This window comes from Cherax quadricarinatus, chromosome 20 (genome assembly GCF_038502225.1).
Source record: "Cherax quadricarinatus isolate ZL_2023a chromosome 20, ASM3850222v1, whole genome shotgun sequence".
NCBI lineage: Eukaryota > Metazoa > Arthropoda > Malacostraca > Decapoda > Parastacidae > Cherax > Cherax quadricarinatus.
The window spans coordinates 16,485,617-16,508,251 of record NC_091311.1 but is presented as its reverse complement, the minus strand read 5'-3'; the positions used below and the strand labels follow the sequence as shown (position 1 = coordinate 16,508,251).

The 22,635-nt window shown below is 47.3% G+C and overlaps 1 protein-coding gene across 1 annotated transcript in view; it reads right to left on the bottom strand.

The window, feature by feature from the left end:
• The window catches only part of MFS3 (major facilitator superfamily transporter 3), a 378,032-nt gene extending 369,575 nt beyond the window's left edge, over positions 1–8,457 (bottom strand). Inside the window, exons 1-2 of the mRNA XM_070086892.1 lie at positions 8,429–8,457; positions 5,312–5,341 (exon numbers count right to left, since the gene is read on the bottom strand). The gene's annotated coding sequence lies outside the window, so the exon portion shown is untranslated. The remainder of the gene's footprint in view (positions 1–5,311; positions 5,342–8,428) is intronic.
• Positions 8,458–22,635: the final 14,178 nt, after the last annotated feature.

Below are 22,635 nucleotides of genomic sequence, written 5' to 3'. Positions count from 1 at the left end.
CACAACACTGTGAGACACAACACTGTGAGACACAACACTGTGAGACACAACACTGTGAGACACAACACTGTGAGACACAACACCGTGAGACACTGCACTGTGAGACACAACACTGTGAGACACAACACTGTGAGACACAACACTGTGAGACACAACACTGTGAGACACAACACTGTGAGACACAACACTGTGAGACACAACACTGTGAGACACAACACTGTGAGACACTGCACTGTGAGACACAACACTGTGAGACACAACACTGTGAGACACAACACTGTGAGACACTGCACTGTGAGACACAACACTGTGAGACACTGCACTGTGAGACACAACACTGTGAGACACAACACTGTGAGACACAACACTGTGAGACACAACACTGTGAGACACAACACTGTGAGACACAACACTGTGAGACACAACACTGTGAGACACTGCACTGTGAGACACAACACTGTGAGACACAACACTGTGAGACACGGCACTGTGAGACACAACACTGTGAGACACAACACTGTGAGACACAACACTGTGAGACACAACACTGTGAGACACTGCACTGTGAGACACAACACTGTGAGACACAACACTGTGAGACACGGCACTGTGAGACACAACACCGTGAGACACAACACTGTGAGACACGGCACTGTGAGACACAACACTGTGAGACACAACACTGTGAGACACAACACTGTGAGACACAACACTGTGAGACACAACACTGTGAGACACAACACTGTGAGACACGGCACTGTGAGACACGGCACTGTGAGACACGGCAGTGTAAGACACTGCACTGTGAGACACTGCACTGTGAGACACGGCACTGTGAGACACAGCACTGTGAGACACGGCACTGTGAGACACGGCACTGTGAGACACCACTGTGAGACACTGCACTGTGAGACACTGCACTGTGAGACACTGCACTGTGAGACACTGCACTGTAAGACACTGCACTGTGAGACACGGCACTGTGAGACACTGCACTGTGAGACACTGCACTGTGAGACACAACACTGTGAGTCACTGCACTGTGAGTCACTGCACTGTGAGTCACTGCACTGTGAGTCACTGCACTGTGAGTCACTGCACTGTGAGTCACTGCACTGTGAGTCACTACACTGTGAGACACAACACTGTGAGTCACTGCACTGTGAGTCACTGCACTGTGAGTCACTGCACTGAGACACAACACTGTGAGTCACTGCTCTGTCAGTCACTGCACTGTGAGTCACTGCACTGTGAGTCACTGCACTGTGAGTCACTGCACTGTGAGTCACTGCACTGTGAGTCACTGCACTGTGAGTCACTGCACTGTGAGTCACTGCACTGTGAGTCACTGCACTGTGAATCACTGCACTGTAAGTCACTGCACTGTGAGTCACTGCACTGTGAGTCACTGCACTGTGAGACACAACACTGTGAGTCACTGCACTGTGAGTCACTGCACTGTAAGTCACTGCACTGAGTCACTGCACTGAGTCACTGCACTGTGAGTCACTGCACTGTGAGTCACTGCACTGTGAGTCACTGCACTGTAAATCAATGCACTGTGAGTCACTGCACTGTGAGTCACTGCACTGTGAGTCACTGCACTGTGAGTCACTGCACTGTAAGTCACTGCACTGTGAGTCACTGCACTGTAAGTCACTGCACTGTGAGTCACTGCACTGTGAGACACAACACTGTGAGTCACTGCACTGTGAGTCACTGCACTGTGAGTCACTGCACTGTGAGACACAACACTGTGAGTCACTGCACTGTGAGTCACTGCACTGTAAGTCACTGCACTGTGAGTCACTGCACTGTAAGTCACTGCACAGTGAGTCACTGCACTGTGAGTCACTGCACGTAAGTCACTGCACTGTGAGTCACTGCACTGTGAGTCACTGCACTGTAAGTCACTGCACTGTGAGTCACTGCACTGTAAGTCACTGCACTGTGAGTCACTGCACTGTAAGTCACTGCACTGTAAGTCACTGCACTGTGAGTCACTGCACTGTAAGTAACTGCACTGTAAGTCACTGCACTGTAAGTCACTGCACTGTAAGTCACTGCACTGTGAGTCACTGCACTGTGAGTCACTGCACTGTAAGTCACTGCACTGTGAGTCACTGCACTGTAAGTCACTGCACTGTAAGTCCCTGCACTGTGAGTCACTGCACTGTAAGTCACTGCACTGTGAGTCACTGCACTGTAAGTCACTGCACTGTAAGTCACTGCACTGTAAGTCACTGCACTGTGAGTCACTGCACTGTGAGTCACTGCACTGTGAGTCACTGCACTGTAAGTCACTGCACTGTAAGTCACTGCACTGTGAGTCACTGCAATGTAAGTCACTGCACTGTAAGTCACTGCACTGTGAGTCACTGCACTGTAAGTCACTGCACTGTAAGTCACTGCACTGTGAGTCACTGCACTGTAAGTCACTGCACTGTGAGTCACTGCGCTGTGAGTCACTGCACTGTGAGTCACTGCACTGTAAGTCACTGCACTGTAAGTCACTGCACTGTGAGTCACTGCACTGTAAGTCACTGCACTGTAAGTCACTGCACTGTGAGTCACTGCACTGTAAGTCACTGCACTGTAAGTCACTGCACTGTGAGTCACTGCACTGTAAGTCACTGCACTGTGAGTCACTGCACTGTAAGTCACTGCACTGTAAGTCACTGCACTGTGAGTCACTGCACTGTAAGTCACTGCACTGTGAGTCACTGCACTGTGAGTCACTGCACTGTGAGTCACTGCACTGTAAGTCACTGCACTGTAAGTCACTGCACTGTGAGTCACTGCACTGTAAGTCACTGCACTGTAAGTCACTGCACTGTGAGTCACTGCACTGTAAGTCACTGCACTGTAAGTCACTGCACTGTGAGTCACTGCACTGTAAGTCACTGCACTGTGAGTCACTGCACTGTGAGTCACTGCACTGTGAGTCACTGCACTGTAAGTCACTGCACTGTAAGTCACTGCACTGTAAGTCACTGCACTGTGAGTCACTGCACTGTGAGTCACTGCACTGTGAGTCACTGCACTGTGAGTCACTGCACTGTAAGTCACTGCACTGTGAGTCACTGCACTGTGAGTCACTGCACTGTGAGACACCACTGTGAGTCACTGCACTGTGAGTCACTGCACTGTGAGTCACTGCAGTACCAGGTAATATCACACTGGTATTTTAAACAAGTGTTTTCAACACCCATCAATGATTTAATGAATGATACCATAAACAGATGTTTAGCAAACAAGAGTACAGCAGTGAGTTGTACAACAGTGAGTTGTACAACAGTGAGTTGTACAGCAGTGAGTTGTACAACAGTGAGTTGTACAACAGTGAGTTGTACAACAGTGAGTTGTACAACAGTGAGTTGTACAGCAGTGAGTTGTACAACAGTGAGTTGTACAGCAGTGAGTTGTACAACAGTGAGTTGTACAGCAGTGAGTTGTACAACAGTGAGCTGTACAACAGTGAGTTGTACAACAGTGAGCTGTACAACAGTGAGCTGTACAGCAGTGAGTTGTACAACAGTGAGTTGTACAACAGTGAGTTGTACAACAGTGAGTTGTACAGCAGTGAGTTGTACAACAGTGAGTTGTACAACAGTGAGTTGTACAACAGTGAGTTGTACAACAGTGAGTTGTACAGCAGTGAGTTGTACAGCAGTGAATTGTACAACAGTGAGATGTACAGCAGTGAGTTGTACAACAGTGAGTTGTACAACAGTGAGTTGTACAACAGTGAGTTGTACAACAGTGAGTTGTACAACAGGTGTACAAGAAGCAAATGTATAAAAGGTGTACACCAAACAGGTGCACAACAAACAGGTGCACAACAAACAGGTGCACAACAAACAGGTGCACAACAAACAGCTGTACAACAAACAGCTGTACAACAAACAGTTGTACAACAATAGGAGTACAACAAACAGCTGTACAACAGCTGTACAACAAACAGCTGTACAACAAACAGCTGTACAACAAACAGCTGTACAACAAACAGTTGTACAACAAACAGTTGTACAACAAATAGTTGTACAACAACAGGTGTACAACAAACAGTTGTACAACAAACAGTTGTACAACAAACAGATGTACAACAAACAGTTGTACAACAAACAGTTGTATGACAAACAGTTGTACAACAAACAGTTGTACAACAAACAGGTGTACAACAAACAGTTGTACAACAAACAGTTGTACAACAAACAGGCGTACAACAAACAGTTGTACAACAAACAGTTGTACAACAAACAGGTGTACAACAAACAGTTGTACAACAAACAGTTGTATAACAAACAGTTGTACAACAAACAGTTGTACAACAAACAGGTGTACAACAAACAGGTGTACAACAAACAGTTGTACAACAAACAGGCGTACAACAAACAGTTGTACAACAAACAGTTGTACAACAAACAGGTGTACAACAAACAGTTGTACAACAAACAGGTGTACAACAAACAGTTGTACAACAGGTGTACAACAGGTGTACAATAAACAGTTGTACAACAAACAGTTGTACAACAAACAGTTGTACAACAAACAGGTGTACAACAAACAGTTGTACAACAAACAGGTGTACAACAAACAGGTGTACAACAGGTGTACAACAGGTGTACAACAGGTGTACAACAGGTGTACAACAACAGGTGTACAACAACAGGTGTACAACAACAGGTGTACAACAGGTGTACAACAACAGGTGTACAACAACAGGTGTACAACAGGTGTACAACAACACGTGTACATCAGGTGTACAACAACAGGTGTACATCAGGTGTACAACAACAGGTGTACAACAACAGGTGTACAACAGGTGTACAACAACAGGTGTACATCAGGTGTACAACAACAGGTGTACAACAACAGGTGTACATCAGGTGTACAACAACAGGTGTACAACAACAGGTGTACAACAACAGGTGTACAACAACAGGTGTACAACAACAGGTGTACAACAGGTGTACAACAACAGGTGTACAACAGGTGTACAACAGGTGTACAACAACAGGTGTACAGCAACTGGTGTACAACAGGTGCACAACAACAGGTGTACAACAACAGGTGTACAACAACAGGTGTACATCAGGTGTACAACAACAGGTGTACAACAACAGGTGTACAACAACAGGTGTACAACTGGTGTACAACAATAGGTGCACAACAACAGGTGTACAACAGGTGTACAACAACAGGTGTACAACAACAGGTGTACAACAGGTGTACAACAGGTGCACAACAACAGGTGCACAACAACAGGTGCACAACAACAGGTGCACAACAACAGGTGCACAAGTCTCACCTTTCTGTGCCTCAGGTTGGGTCTCCTCAGCTTCATGAAAGAAAAAGACGATAACTTTAAATTTTAAACAAAGTGAATATTTAACACACAATTATAAGTTAATTATATCAAGTGTGAGATAAACTGTGTGTGTGTGTGTGTGTGTGTGTGTGTGTGTGTGTGTGTGTGTGTGTGTGTGTGTGTGTGTGTGTGTGTGTGTGTGTGTGTGTGTGTGTGTGCGTGTGTGTGTGTGTAAGAGAAAGAGACAGACATATATATATATATATATATATATATATATATATATATATATATATATATATATATATATATATATATATATATATATATATACATATATATATATATATATATATATATATATATATATATATATATATATATATATATATAGATTAGATAGATAGATAGATAGATAGATAGATAGACAGAGAGAGAGAGATGTGCAGACCAGCTAGCAGCACCTCTAACTCGCATCTTTCAGCACTGCCTAGTACAGTGTAAATGGCCCTCTCTATGGAAAGAGGCAAATGTAGTCCCTGTTCACAAAAAGAAGAGCAGAGCAGAAATCAGCAACTACAGACCAGTGTCACTTCTGTCATTCACTGGTAAGATCCTTGAGACAATAATCTCAAGACAAATGACAGAGTTTTTTGACTATCACTCACTACTTTGTGATCGTCAATATGGCTTCAGGAAAGGTTACTCTGCTGCTGATCTGTTGTTAAACCTCTCCACTAAGTGGCACCAGTCACTGGTTGAATCCAAAGTCAGCTGTGTGGTAGCACTGGACATTGCTGGCGCTTTCGACCGGGTGTGGCACCAGGGCCTCTTAGCAAAACTTCAAGCACTGGGAATTGCAGGCTCCTACGCTATGTCTCATCAGTGATTACCTTCATGGTAGATCTCTAAGTGTAGTTCTCAATGGAACGGAATCAGCAAAACATCCTACTGGGGCAAGTGTTCCACAAGGAAGCGTGCTGGGACCATTGTTATGGAATGTCTGCTTCAACGACCTTCTTCATCTCATCCCAGAATCACATGCATATGCAGACGACTGTACACTGACATTCACTTATCCAAGAGAAGAAATGCCAGCTGCTCTAAGCTACATCAATCACCAGCTGAGAGCTATATCAGCTTGGGGAAATAGATGGCAAGTAACATTTGCACCTGAGAAAATACAAATGATGATCGTCTCTAGGCACCATGATGGTAATGCTGGTGCAGTAGTAAGGATGAATGGGAGGGCGTTGGCACCTGGAGAAGAAGTTGATATCCTTGGGGTGAAATTTGACTCCAAACTAACCATGAAGAACCATGTTGTAAATCTTGCAAACAAGGCAGCCAGGAAGCTTACAGCACTTCGCCGTATCTCGCATCTACGTGACAGTAGGGGTTGCAAGATTCTGTACGAGGCACAAGTACGCTCGCACCTTGAGTATGCTCCACTTTCTTGGTTTGTCTGCATCCCCTCTCATCTGCGACTGATTGACAGAGTAGAGAACAGAGCAAGACGTCTCATCTCTCTCCTGGACCCATCCTGGATAGATCTGTCATTTCAGCAGAGCCTTCAACATAGGAGGGACGTGGGTGGCCTTACTGTTATGTACAAGGCCAATATTGTCAAAGTACCACACTTGGATCCACTTCGAGGACAGCGTGAAACAAGCTTTTATGCCACAAGACGGGCAGAAAGCAGCAACTTCACTCTGGCTGTACCCTTCTCCAGAACTTCACTCCATCTGAGATCCTATATACCCAGGATGACTCGAGTATGGAACACATTCGTACAGCATAATGATGTCAATGAGATAAAGTCAGTTGATCAAATGAAAATGCTGGCCCACAGATGGCTCCAACTTCATCCTGTTCCCTACTTGTATGTCTCATAACAATAAAAATGCTTTCAAATGAGCTGATGTAGGTAACAGCTCTTAGCTTGCCAATAAAGTTAGGAATCCTTAACCTGCAAATAGCTTGTCAATAAAGCTAGGGATCCTTAACCTTTTTTCAAACCCTGTGTAAAAAAAAAAAAAAAAAAAAAAAAGAGAGAGAGAGAGAGAAAGAGAGATAGATAGATAGATAGATAGATATATATATATATATATATATATATATATATATATATATATATATATATATATATATATATATATATATATATATATATAGAGAGAGAGAGAGAGAGAGAGAGAGAGAGAGAGAGAGAGATAGTGAGTATGGGGTTGTCTTAGGAATTACTAACTACACCCTACAAAACTTTCCCTGGTACAACACTGTACTGAAACATATATATTAAAACAATACTAACAGTAGTTCTAACTACAACAACAACTGTTCAGTATTTAACTAAACATTGGTTGCTACCATACACACAATATTTAACTAAACATTGGTTGCTATCACCACCCACAACACAACATTTAACTAAACACTGGTTGCTACCACATTCACAACATTTAACTAAACATTGATTGCTACCACCACCAACACAACATTTAACTAAACATTGGTTGCTACCACATTCACAACATTTAACTAAACATTGGTTGCTATCACCACCCACAACACAACATTTAACTAAACATTGATTGCTACCACATTCACAACATTTAACTAAACACTGGTTGCTACCACATTCACAACAATTAACTAAACATTGATTGCTACCACATTCACAACATTTAACTAAACATTGGTTGCTACCACATTCACAACAATTAACTAAACATTGGTTGCTACCACATTCACAACATTTAACTAAACATTGGTTGCTATCACCACCCACAACACAACATTTAACTAAACATTGATTGCTACCACATTCACAACATTTAACTAAACATTGGTTGCTACCACATTCACAACATTTAACTGAACACTGTTTGCTACCACATTCACAACATTTAACTAAACATTGGTTGCTACCACATTCACAACATTTAACTAAACATTGGTTGCTACCACATTCACAACATTTAACTGAACACTGTTTGCTACCACATTCACAACATTTAACTAAACAATGGTTGCTACCACCACCAACAACACAACATTTAACTAAACACTGGTTGCTACCACCAACACTCAGAATATAATACAATCAGTACCCACCTTCCTTGTTTTTAAGTGGGATGGTCTCCTCTGCAGCGTGTGGAAAATAAGATAACAGATCAGAGAGGCTGTATATACAGGAGAGTGAAGGTAAGCAACCCTCACATGTTAACACCGTATACAGGTACGTATGGAGGGATGGGAGCTACGTAAGAGAAGATAACTAACACCGTGCATACATAATACAAAGAAGACATACATCTTGCTAATTTTTGGACTTGCGTGCCATGAGTTCAAGTCCCACCCGTTCCGTGAGTTGTGTGTAATCGCGCTATTACGATTACGTAAGTCAAGAAATACATCGCCAGTAACACATGACACGTAACGATGAACTCAATCATCCAGCTGGAGTGATGCAACAGGAAGGTGGTGCAAGTGGGTGACCCTGCGCACAGGTGGCTCGTCCTCCACACATTCACACTGTCACCTGACTCTGTCTACTATGCTAACACAATAATGATGCCGACATAATGATCGAGTCACAGGTCAATATTGTTACAGAGGCAGAGAGTGAGAAGTGGGTGGCTTTAATGTTATGTATGAGGCCACTGTTCGTAAGGTCAAAACATCGTCGCCTTCGTATTCAACTGAAGAAGCCTGCTACGCTGGCGAAACGTTTCGGCAGAATAACTATGCAAGTGTTGCACTTGCGTCTTATTCATCAACTTGATGCTAGGACAAGACAGGTCACCACCAGATGTTAGGACAAGACAGGTCACCACCAGATGTTAGGACAAGACAGGAGGTCACCACCAGATGCTAGGACAAGACAGGAGGTCACCACCAGATGCTAGGACAAGACAGGAGGTCACCACCAGATGCTAGGACAAGACAGGAGGTCACCACCAGATGCTAGGACAAAACAGGTCACTACCAGATGTTAGGACAAGACAGGTCACCACCATATGCTAGGACAAGACAGGTCACCACCAGATGCTAGGACAAGACAGGTCACCACCAGATGTTAGGACAAGACAGGAGGTCACCACCATATGCTAGGACAAGACAGGAGGTCACCACCAGATGCTAGGACAAGACAGGAGGTCACCACCAGATGCTAGGACAAGACAGGAGGTCACCACCAGATGCTAGGACAAAACAGGAGGTCACCACCAGGTGCTAGGACAAGACAGGAGGTCACCACCAGATGCTAGGACAAGACAGGAGATCACCACCAGATGCTAGGACAAGACAGGAGGCCACCACCAGATGCTAGGACACAAGACAGGAGGTCACCACCAGATGCTAGGACAAGACAGGAGTCACCACCAGATTCTAGGATAAGACAGGTAGTCACCACCAGATGCTAGGACAAAACAGGTGGTCACCACCAGATGCTAGGATAAGACAGGTGGTCACCACCAGGTGCTAGGACAAGACAGGAGGTCACCACCAGATGCTAGGACAAGACAGGTCACCACCAGATGCTAGGACAAGACAGGTCACCATCAGGTGCTAGGACAAGACAGGAGGTCGCCACGAGGTGCTAGGACAAGACAGGAGGTCACCACCAGGTGCTAGGACAAGACAGGAGGTTTCCACCAGATGCTAGGACAAGACATGAGGTCACCAACAGATACTAGGACAAGACAGGCGGTCACCACCAGATGCTAGGACAAGACAGGAGGTCACCACCAGATGCTAGGACAACACAGGAGGTCACCACCAGATGCTAGGACAACACAGGAGGTCACCACCAGATGCTAGGACAACACAGGAGGTCACCACCAGATGCTAGGACAAGACAGGTCACCACCAGATGCTAGGACAAGACAGGTCACCACCAGATGCTAGGACAAGACCGGTGGTCACCACCAGATGCTAGGACAAGACATGAGGTCACCACCAGATGCTAGGACAAGACAGGAGGTCACCACCAGGTGCTAGGACAAGACAGGAGGTCACCACCAGATGCTAGGACAAGACAAGAGGTCACCACCAGATGCTAGAACAAGACAGGAGGTCACCACCAGATCCTAGGACAAGACAGGAGATCACCACCAGATGCTAGGACAAGACAGGAGGTCACCACCAGATGCTAGGACAAGACAGGTCACCACCAGATGCTAGGACAAGACAGGTCACCACCAGATGCTAGGACAAGACAGGTCACCACCAGATACTAGGACAAGACAGGCGGTCACCACCAGATGCTAGGACAAGACAGGAGGTCACCACCAGATGCTAGGACAAGACAGGAAGCCACTACCAGATGCCAGGACAAGACAGGAGGTCACCACCAGATGCTAGGACAAGACAAGCGGTCACCAACAGATGCCGGGACAAGACAAGTCACCACCAGATGCTAGGACAAGACAAGCGGTCACCACCAGATGCCAGGACAAGACAAGCTGTCACCACCAGATGCCAGGACAAGACAGGAGGTTACCACCAGATGCTAGGACAAGACAGGAGGTCACCACCAGATGCTAGGACAAGACAAGCGGTCACCACCAGATGCTAGGACAAGACAAGCAGTCACCACCAGATGCCAGGACAAGACAGGAGGTCACCACCAGATGCTAGGACAAGACAGGAGGTCACCACCAGATGCCAGGACAAGACAGGAGGTCACCACCAGATGCTAGGACAAGACCGGTGGCCACCACCAGATGCTAGAACAAGACAGGAGTTCACCACCAGATGCTAGGACAAGACAAGCGGTTACCACCAGATGCCAGGACAAGACAGGAGGTCACCACCAGATGCTAGGACAAGACAGGAGGTCACCACCAGATGCTAGGGCAAGACAGGAGGTCACCACCAGATGCTACGACAAGACAGGAGGTCACCACCAGATGCTACGACAAGACAGGAGGTCACCACCAGATGCTACGACAAGACAGGAGGTCACCACCAGATGCTACGACAAGACAGGAGGTCACCAGATTCTAGGACAAGACAGGAGGTCACCACCAGATGCTAGGACAAGACAGGTGGCCACCGCCAGATGCTAGGACAAGACAGGTGGCCACCACCAGATGCTAGGACAAGACAGGAGGTCACCACCAGATGCTAGGACAAGACAGGTCACCACCAGATGCTAGGACAAGACAGGAGGTCACCATCAGATGCTAGGACAAGACAGGAGGTCACCACCAGATGCTAGGACAAGACAGGTGGCCACACCAGATGCCAGGACAAGACAGGAGGCCACCACCAGATGCTAGGACAAGACAGGAAGCCACCACCAGATGCTAGGACAAGACAGGAGGTCACCACCAGATGCTAGGACAAGACAGGAGGTCACCACCAGATGCTAGGACAAGACAGGAGGTCACCACCAGGTGCTAGGACAAGACAGGAGGTCTCCACCAGATGCTAGGACAAGACAGGAGGTCACCAACAGATACTAGGACAAGACAGGCGGTCACCACCAGATGCTAGGACAAGACAGGTCACCACCAGATGCTAGGACAACACAGGAGGTCACCACCAGATGCTAGGACAACACAGGAGGTCACCACCAGATGCTAGGACAAGACAGGTCACCACCAGATGCTAGGACAAGACAGGTCACCACCAGATGCTAGGACAAGACCGGTGGTCACCACCAGATGCTAGGACAAGACAGGAGGTCACCACCAGATGCTAGGACAAGACAGGAGGTCACCACCAGGTGCTAGGACAAGACAGGAGGTCACCACCAGATGCTAGGACAAGACAAGAGGTCACCACCAGATGCTAGAACAAGACAGGAGGTCACCACCAGATCCTAGGACAAGACAGGAGATCACCACCAGATGCTAGGACAAGACAGGAGGTCACCACCAGATGCTAGGACAAGACAGGTCACCACCAGATGCTAGGACAAGACAGGTCACCACCAGATGCTAGGACAAGACAGGTCACCACCAGATGCTAGGACAAGACAGGCGGTCACCACCAGATGCTAGGACAAGACAGGAGGTCACCACCAGATGCTAGGACAAGACAGGAAGCCACTACCAGATGCCAGGACAAGACAGGAGGTCACCACCAGATGCTAGGACAAGACAAGCGGTCACCAACAGATGCCGGGACAAGACAGGTCACCACCAGATGCTAGGACAAGACAAGCGGTCACCACCAGATGCCAGGACAAGACAAGCGGTCACCACCAGATGCCAGGACAAGACAGGAGGTCACCACCAGATGCTAGGACAAGACAGGAGGTCACCACCAGATGCTAGGACAAGACAAGCGGTCACCACCAGATGCTAGGACAAGACAAGCAGTCACCACCAGATGCCAGGACAAGACAGGAGGTCACCACCAGATGCTAGGACAAGACAGGAGGTCACCACCAGATGCCAGGACAAGACAGGAGGTCACCACCAGATGCTAGGACAAGACCGGTGGCCACCACCAGATGCTAGAACAAGACAGGAGTTCACCACCAGATGCTAGGACAAGACAAGCGGTTACCACCAGATGCCAGGACAAGACAGGAGGTCACCACCAGATGCTAGGACAAGACAGGAGGTCACCACCAGATGCTAGGGCAAGACAGGAGGTCACCACCAGATGCTACGACAAGACAGGAGGTCACCACCAGATGCTACGACAAGACAGGAGGTCACCACCAGATGCTACGACAAGACAGGAGGTCACCACCAGATGCTACGACAAGACAGGAGGTCACCACCAGATGCTACGACAAGACAGGAGGTCACCAGATTCTAGGACAAGACAGGAGGTCACCACCAGATGCTAGGACAAGACAGGTGGCCACCGCCAGATGCTAGGACAAGACAGGTGGCCACCACCAGATGCTAGGACAAGACAGGAGGTCACCACGAGATGCTAGGACAAGACAGGTCACCACCAGATGCTAGGACAAGACAGGAGGTCACCATCAGATGCTAGGACAAGACAGGAGGTCACCACCAGATGCTAGGACAAGACAGGTGGCCACACCAGATGCCAGGACAAGACAGGAGGCCACCACCAGATGCTAGGACAAGACAGGAAGCCACCACCAGATGCTAGGACAAGACAGGAGGTCACCACCAGATGCTAGGACAAGACAGGAGGTCACCACCAGATGCTAGGACAAGACAGGAGGTCACCACCAGATGCTAGGACAAGACAAGCGGTCACCACCAGATGCTAGGACAAGACAAGCGGTCACCACCAGATGCCAGGACAAGACAGGAGGTCACCACCAGATACTAGGACAAGACCGGTGGCCACCACCAGATGCTAGAACAAGACAGGAGTTCACCACCAGATGCTAGGACAAGACAAGCGGTTACCACCAGATGCCAGGACAAGACAGGAGGTCACCACCAGATGCTAGGACAAGACAGGTCACCACCAGATGCTAGGGCAAGACAGGAGGTCACCACCAGATGCTACGACAAGACAGGAGGTCACCACCAGATGCTACGACAAGACAGGAGGTCACCACCAGATGCTACGACAAGACAGGAGGTCACCAGATTCTAGGACAAGACAGGAGGTCACCACCAGATGCTAGGACAAGACAGGTGGCCACCACCAGATGCTAGGACAAGACAGGAGGTCACCACCAGATGCTAGGACAAGACAGGTCACCACCAGATGCTAGGACAAGACAGGAGGTCACCACCAGATGCTAGGACAAGACAGGAGGTCACCATCAGATGCTAGGACAAGACAGGAGGTCACCACCAGATGCTAGGACAAGACAGGTGGCCACACCAGATGCTAGGACAAGACCGGTGGCCACCACCAGATGCTAGGATAAGACAGGCGGTCACCACCAGATGCTAGGACAAGACAGGTAGCCACCACCAGATGCTAGGACAAGACAGGTGGCCACCACCAGATGCTAGGACAAGACAGGTGGCCACCACCAGATGATAGGACAAGACAGGTGGCCACCACCAGATGCTAGGACAAGACAGGTGACCACCACCAGATGGTAGGACAAGACAGGTGGCCACGACCAGATGCTAGGACAAGACAGGAAGCCACCACCAGATGCTAGGACAAGACAGGAGGTCACCACCAGATGCTAGGACAAGACAGGAGGTCACCACCAGATGCTACGACAAGACAGGAGGTCACCACCAGATGCTACGACAAGACAGGAGGTCACCAGATTGTAGGACAAGACAGGAGGTCACCACCAGATGCTAGGACAAGACAGGTGGCCACCACCAGATGCTCGATTGACTGCATTTGTAACACCTTGTCACAACATGTACTCATAAACTAGCGCACCACAAGTGCTGTGTCCTCCAGATTGCTTTTACTATGAGTTGAAGCTGTGTAACACTTCTTGACACTTAAATACAGCAAATTTTACCAAAACCCAGCACTACCTACAAACATGCTAATATACAGAGCCATAAGCCATCCACCAACAACAAAATACCTTTCATTAGTAGACTTCTAGGGGAGTCAAATTCACTGTTTGCAGCCTTTACAGAGACCCACGCAAAAGATTACTTTGACAGTGAAATATGGATACCTGGATACAACCTTTTCAGATGTGATAGAAAGAACAGGCAACAAGGGGAGGTTGGCCTGTATGTCAAAGGGTCGCTCATTTGCACAGAGATACTGAACACCACAAATGATGTAGTTGAAGTTCTGACAATAAAAGTCGAGAACCAAAAGTTAGTCGTTCTACTTGTATATAAGCCACCGGATGCAACTTCCCAATAGTTCAAAGAACAACTATCAAAAATTGACTCCTGTCTGGAAAACTTTCCAGCCCCATCCCCAAACATCTTTCTGCTTGGTGACTTCAATCTAAGACATACAAAATGGAAGAATATAGCAAATAATGTTGTAGCAGAAATAATCCCTGGAGGTAGCTCAGATGAAGTCACACACACTTGAGCTGCTGAATTTCTGCAGCAAACACACCCTAAGTCAGCAGATAGTGGCGCCAACAAGACTGGAGAACACACTGGACTTTATTTTCACAAATAATGAGGACCTGGTAAGGAACATAACAATATCAAAAACACCAAATTCTGATCACAATCTAATCGAAGTCCAGACTTGCATGCACAGGAGTCCTGATTGGCAAGATCAGGGTACCTTTACCAAATTCAACTTCAACAACAAGAACATCATCTGGGATCAGGTAAACTATGCCCTAATTGAAACATGCTGTGAGGATATCTTAAATTACATGAACCCTAACTAATGCCTTGAAAAGAATCATTGAGCTCCTCAAGAATGCCAGATTATCTGATACATGGAAGGAAGTGCTAACCAGGGAAGTGGAAAATACTGAGCTAAAGTTAAAGGACTCATACCGGATCCAGGAGAGACAAGAAGAGCTAAAAGCAATTAGTGAAATTGAAAGAAATTCGAAATATTTCTTTTCATATGCCAAAAACAAGTCAAAAACCAATTCTCAGACAAGGTGGATCCTACACAGACGACAACAAAGAAATGAGTGAGATACTGAAGTCGCAATATGACTCAGTGTTCAGCGAGCCACTAATCAGCCTAAAGATAGATGTTACGATATGGAGTGTATAACTTTGGGTTACTGATCCTTGATGGGGTATCAGTTGGTAAATTGGCCATTGTCTAGGGGGAACTCCATAGCAACAAGGTTTTAGGGCTGCAAATATAGCGGTTTTAAGCACTTTCATTGTTAACCCTCTTTCTGTAGGATGGCCAAAACTCAAATAAAATCTGTGTCTTTAATAACAATAAAAACTTACATAAGATCTTCATATATCTATGAACTATGTCTTAATTAAAATGGAGCAATAAAATAGTTTTTTTTTTCTTTACACATTAAGGATACTGTTATATATATTCACAGCTATTGTTACGACGCGAGTTTACTGGGAAAACAATTCCCAGTAGTAGAGTCAGGCAATCATTCTGTTGCTAAAATACGATTTTAGGTAATATGATCAGTGAACTCTTAGAAATCAGGCTAGAAGTGGGAGTGCTAGTCAGAGTGACCGTGGGAACCTACTCTGAGCAAGTGCTGTGAACCTACTCACGGTACCAGTGAATGGTAAGCTGACGTCAGGATGGTCACGTGACTTAGGGAGACGTCAGTACCTGAACTGCTAACTGGCACTGTAACTAGTGGTTTCCCACTACATAACAATATTATGAACGCCTAACAATATCACATAATATTAGCATTAACATATATATTATAAAACAAAGGAGCAAATCCTATTATAAAATAAAACGGGTATGGCCATACTCGTAACAATAGACAATCCAAACAATTTTTTCATGAATGAGCCGCAAAACCCTGCTAATGTATGCCAAATTTATGACATAACCATGACTCCACTAGACTTTGAGAAAGCCATCGACGACATGCCCATGCACTCAGCCCCAGGCCCAGACGTGGAACTCGGTGTTCATTAAAAACTGCAAGAAACCCCTCTCACGGGCCCTAAGTATGCTATGAAGGAGCTTAGACACAGGCGAGATTCCACAGTCACTAAAAACAACAGATATAGCCCCACTCCATAAAGGTGGCAGCAAAACAGTAGCTAAGAACTATAGACAAATAGCTTGAACGTCCCACGTCATAAAGATCTTTGAAAGAGTTCTAAGAAGCAGGATAGCAAACTACCTGGACTCCCAAAAATTACACAACCCAGAGCAACATGGTTTCAGAGTAGGTCGCTCCTGCCTTTCGCAACTGCTAGACCACTATGATATGGTCCTAGATGCACTGGAAAACAAACAGAATGCAGATGTAGTATACACAGACTTTGCAAAAGCCTTTGACAAGTGCGACCATGGTGTAATAGCACACAAAATGCGTGCTAAAGGGATAACTGGCAAAGTAGGCAGATGGGTCTTCAACTTTCTAACCAATCGCACACAAAGAGTAGTGGTAAACAGAGTTAAATCAGATGCTGCCATAGTGAAGAGCTCTGCCGCACAAGGCACAGTACTCGCACCTATCCTGTTCCTTATTCTCATATCAGACATAGACAGAGATGTAAACCACAGCACTGTATCATCTTTTGAAGATAGCTTGTGCCTTGAGTCTGCAATCTCGGATGAAGAAAGATGGGAACTGAAGACATGTAAAGGCTTGTATTATGTAAGTGCATTCTTCTTCTAGAAAACAAGGGCTGGAGATGCGAAGAGCTCTCAAGAAGAAGAATGCACTTACATAACACAACCCTTTACACGTCTTCAGTTCCCATCTTTCTTCATCCGAGATTGCAGACTCAAGGCACAAGCTATCCTCAACAAACCGCCCATGGAACAGCCCCCTAAACAGTTCATAGTACTCCCATGTGGCGAAGTTGCCACGAATACTCGCCGGGCACTTGCTATGAGTAACATCAACGTTTCCACCATAAACACATCATCTATCAAAGACCTCACTACGAAACACAGCCCCACACCTCTAACTTCTACAGCAGGCGTCTACACTATCCCCTGTGGGTTCTGTCCCAAGAAATATGTAGGCGAGACAGGCAGAGATCTTGCAGTCCGCCTGAATGAACATCGAAATGCCTCTAACAGAGACGATGTAAGGTACGCCTGTGTCCTCCACAGAGACTCCACGGGGCATTTGATGAACTGGAACGAGGCACAACTCGTTCTCACCGAACCAGACCTCAGACGCCGACGGTGCCTAGAAGCCTCACTAATCGCCGTCACCGACACTATAGAACGCAACACTGGAAACTACAAAATTTCAAAAACATTGGCATACATGATACTTAAGCAGCACCAACCCAACAACACAGGAGTCACATGATTTCATCGTCTACCCGTCCTCATCATAGGTAGAGGTTGTTTTGATAAGGACCTGCCATGCATGGGCCAGTAGGCCTTCTACAGTGTTCCTCCATTCTTATGTTCTTATGACATTCCTCAAGTCACGTGCGTCACATCTCACTCTCCGCCTATATATATAATGTCTTTCTCCCTCTGTATGTTAGAAGTGATCAAGGTCCCAGGTCCGAAACGTTTTCTAATAAATATGTTATAGTGTTTGCTTACGTGTCTTTTTAAACCAAGACTTCAACTACCATAAGTTCAATGCAACAGTCCCTGCTATTCCTGTTCTCAAGTCTGCCCCACGATCGCCTTAGCTGCTGGGTTAAGCCCTGGCTCTATTTCTCTGACTAAGAACACTCCTCTCCAGAGCTATTCTTCATCTGTCCCGTCTTCCCCGCTCATCCCATTGGGATCTTACCTGAACTTGTTCGTTCGTTCGTTCGCTTGATCTTCAGTTAGTTCCAGACTTTGGAACAGAACTTCTCCAGGCTGAGGGACTGACAACCTCAAATCTACGACTTTAAGGGTGATGGACTGATTACATCGTCTTCACATCTCTACTGCTCCTGCCTACTTTCTGTACTCGACTGAAGAAGCCTACTGTGTAGGCGAAACGTTTCGGAATAAAGCTGCTTAAGTGTTGCCTATGTGTCTTAACAACCAACCAGGAACGATAACTTGAACAACGCCTGTGTACAACACCGTAATTCCACCAATCATCTCATGAAATTCAGAGACGCCCAATTAGCGATCAAAGAAACTAATTTCCGCAGACGCAAGTGCCTCGAATCAGCACTGATCGCTGTTTCGAATACAATTAAACAAAACAACGGCAGCTTCACCATCTCTGAAGTCTTAGCAAGAATCCTCCTGAAAACAGTAAACCCTGCCATCACATAGTCTCTCCTGTTATACTACACAAAGCACATTACAGAGAGTGAACACTGAAACTACCTGCCTCTTTCCAGTCTATATTTGTCCAACCTATTTTTATGTTACCCAAGTAATAGCTTTTATATCCTTTTACTCATGTACGAATTAATTGCTCTACCATATTGTATTACTTTTGTCACTACCACTACTACTACTACTACTACTACTACTACTACCACTAGTGAACATCGAAATTGGTACCTCACTAGTATTGCACCTCACTCTGAGCCTTTATATACCCTCTGTGTCCATGTATTGTTTGTAATGGCTTGATAAAGCTCCTGGAGAGCGAAACGTTGCCACAATAAAATGTCACATTAGTTACACTTGTGTCCTTTTACTTTACAGTCCATACGTAGGAGAAACTTGAAAAACAGGAGGAGAATGAGGTAATCAGTCCCTCAACCTTGAGTCAATGTGTTCAGTCCATCAATCTATTCAAGATTGATGGACTGAACACATCGACTCAAGGTTGAGGGACTGATTACCTCATTCTCCTCCTGTTCTTCAAGTTTCTCCTACGTATGGACTGATGAAGCCACTGTGTGGCGAAACGTTTCCTCAATAAAGATACCCAAGAGTTGCACATGTGTCTAATTTATCAACATGTCGGTTCTCTGAACCATTCATCTACACACACACACACACACACACACACACACACACACACACACACACATATATATATATATATATATATATATATATATATATATATATATATATATATATATATATATATATATATATATATATATATATATATATATATATATATATATATACATGGAAATATTGGGCGTGTTTCCTTACAGCTGTTGTTCCTGTTTACCCATCAGTAAAATGGGTACCTGGGTGTTACTCGACTGGTGTGGGTCACATTCTGAGACAAAATTGACCTTATTTGCCCGAAATGTTCTGCATAACAAGGGACTTTCTATATAGTAATATGTCATTGATATCAGCTAGGACTGTATACATTGTACATGTACTTATAGAAATAAAGATATTATTATTATTATTATTATTATTATTATTATTATTAATATTATTATTATTATTATTATTATTATTATTATTATTATTATTACATACACAGAAAGAGTGAGGTAGTTTGTTAATAAGTGACTGAAGGAATGGGTGTGAGAGAGAGCATTTCTTAAGAAGAGAAAGCGTAGCACAAAAAGATGATGAAATAATGAATGATGCAGAGAGTGGGAAAAAAGGGAAGCTGGTTGGTATTACTGGAAGATGTGGCAAGCACGGTGAGGTGACGCAACTCTCTCTCTCTCTCTCTCTCTCTCTCTCTCTCTCTCTCTCTCTCTCTCTCTCTCTTGATCTCTCTTGATCTCTCTTTCTCTCTTTCTCCCATCACGTCATCTTTCTTGATCTCTCTCCCATCACGTTATTTCTCTCTCTTGATGTCTCTCCCATGAAGTTATCTCTCACCTTCTTTATACCTACCTGGAGTCTACCTGGAGGGCATTCCGGGGATCGACGTCCCCGCGGCCCGGTCCACGACCAGGCCTCCCGGTGGATCAAGGCCTGATCAACGAGGCTGTTACTGCTCTTTCCCCAAAACCAAGTTATCTCTCTCCCATCAAAATTATCTCTGTTCCATCAAGTTATCTCTCTCCCTCCTTATCTCTCAATCTCTCACTGTCTTTCCTTCTCTCCCATAGCTCCCGTTCCTCGACCTTTTCCCACACCCTCCCACCCTCCCTCCATCCCACCCTCCCACCACACGCAGTCACATGAACCACCCTCCCTCCCTCCATCCCACCCTCCCTCCCTCCCTCCATCCCACCCTCCCTCCCTCCCTCCATCTCACCCTCCCTCCCTCTCTCCATCCCACCCTCCCTCCCTCCCTCCATCCCACCCTCCCTCCCTCCCTCCATCCCACCCTCCCTCCCTCCCTCCATCCCACCCTCCCTCCCTCCCTCCATCCCACCCTCCCTCCCTCCCTCCATCCCACCCTCCCTCCATCCCACCCTCCCTCCCTCCCTCCATCCCACCCTCCCTCCATCCCACCCTCCCACCACACGCAGTCACATGAACCACCCTCCCTCCCTCCCTCCATCCCACCCTCCCTCCCTCCCTCCATCCCACCCTCCCTCCCTCCCTCCATCCCACCCTCCCTCCATCCCACCCTCCCTCCATCCCACCCTCCCTCCATCCCACCCTCCCACCACACGCAGTCACATGAACCACCCTCCCTCCCTCCATCCCACCCTCCCTCCCTCCCTCCATCCCACCCTCCCTCCCTCCCTCCATCCCACCCTCCCTCCCTCCCTCCATCCCACCCTCCCTCCCTCCCTCCATCCCAGCCTCCCTCCATCCCAGCCTCCCTGCATCCCAGCCTCCCTCCATCCCAGCCTCCCTCCATCCCAGCCTCCCACCATCTCAGCCTCCCTCCATCCCAGCCTCCCTCCATCCCAGCCTCCCACCACACGCAGTCACATGAACCACCCTCCCTCCCTCCCTCCATCCCACCCTCCCTCCCTCCCTCCATCTCACCCTCCCTCCCTCTCTCCATCCCACCCTCCCTCCCTCCCTCCATCCCACCCTCCCTCCCTCCCTCCATCCCACCCTCCCTCCCTCCCTCCATCCCACCCTCCCTCCCTCCCTCCATCCCACCCACTCTCCATCCCTCCATCCCACACTCCCTCCCTCCCTCCATCCCACCCTCCCTCCCTCCCTCCATCCCACCCTCCCTCCCTCCCTCCATCCCACCCTCCCTCCCTCCCTCCATCCCACCCTCCCTCCCTCCCTCCATCCCACCCTCCCTCCATCCCACCCTCCCTCCCTCTCTCCATCCCACCCTCCCACCCTCCCTCCATCCCACCCTCCCTCCATCCCACCCTCCCTCCATCCCACCCTCCCACCACACGCAGTCACATGAACCACCCTCCCTCCCTCCCTCCATCCCACCCTCCCTCCCTCCCTCCATCTCACCCTCCCTCCCTCTCTCCATCCCACCCTCCCTCCCTCCCTCCATCCCACCCTCCCTCCCTCCCTCCATCCCACCCTCCCTCCCTCTCTCCATCCCACCCTCCCTCCCTCCCTCCATCCCACCCTCCCTCCCTCCCTCCATCCCACCCTCCCTCCCTCCCTCCATCCCACCCTCCCTCCCTCCCTCCATCCCACCCTCCCTCCATCCCTCCATCCCACCCTCCCTCCATCCCACCCTCCCTCCATCCCTCCATCCCTCCCTCCCTCCCTCCAACTACTACAATCACCCATCATTCCATCTATTTACTTAATATCCTCTTTATTGCCTCACCACTCCCTCACCCGCCATCATCTCCACCTCCAACTCCACCATCTCCACCACCACCATTATCTCCACCACCACCATCACCACCACCATCTTCACCATCACCACCACCATTTCTACCACCACCATCTCCACCATCACCATCACCACCACCACCATCACCACCACCATCTTCACCACCACCACCACCATTTCTACCACCACCATCTCCACCACCACCATCACCACCACCACCAACATCTCCACCACCACTATCTCCTCCACTACCACCACCATCATCACCACC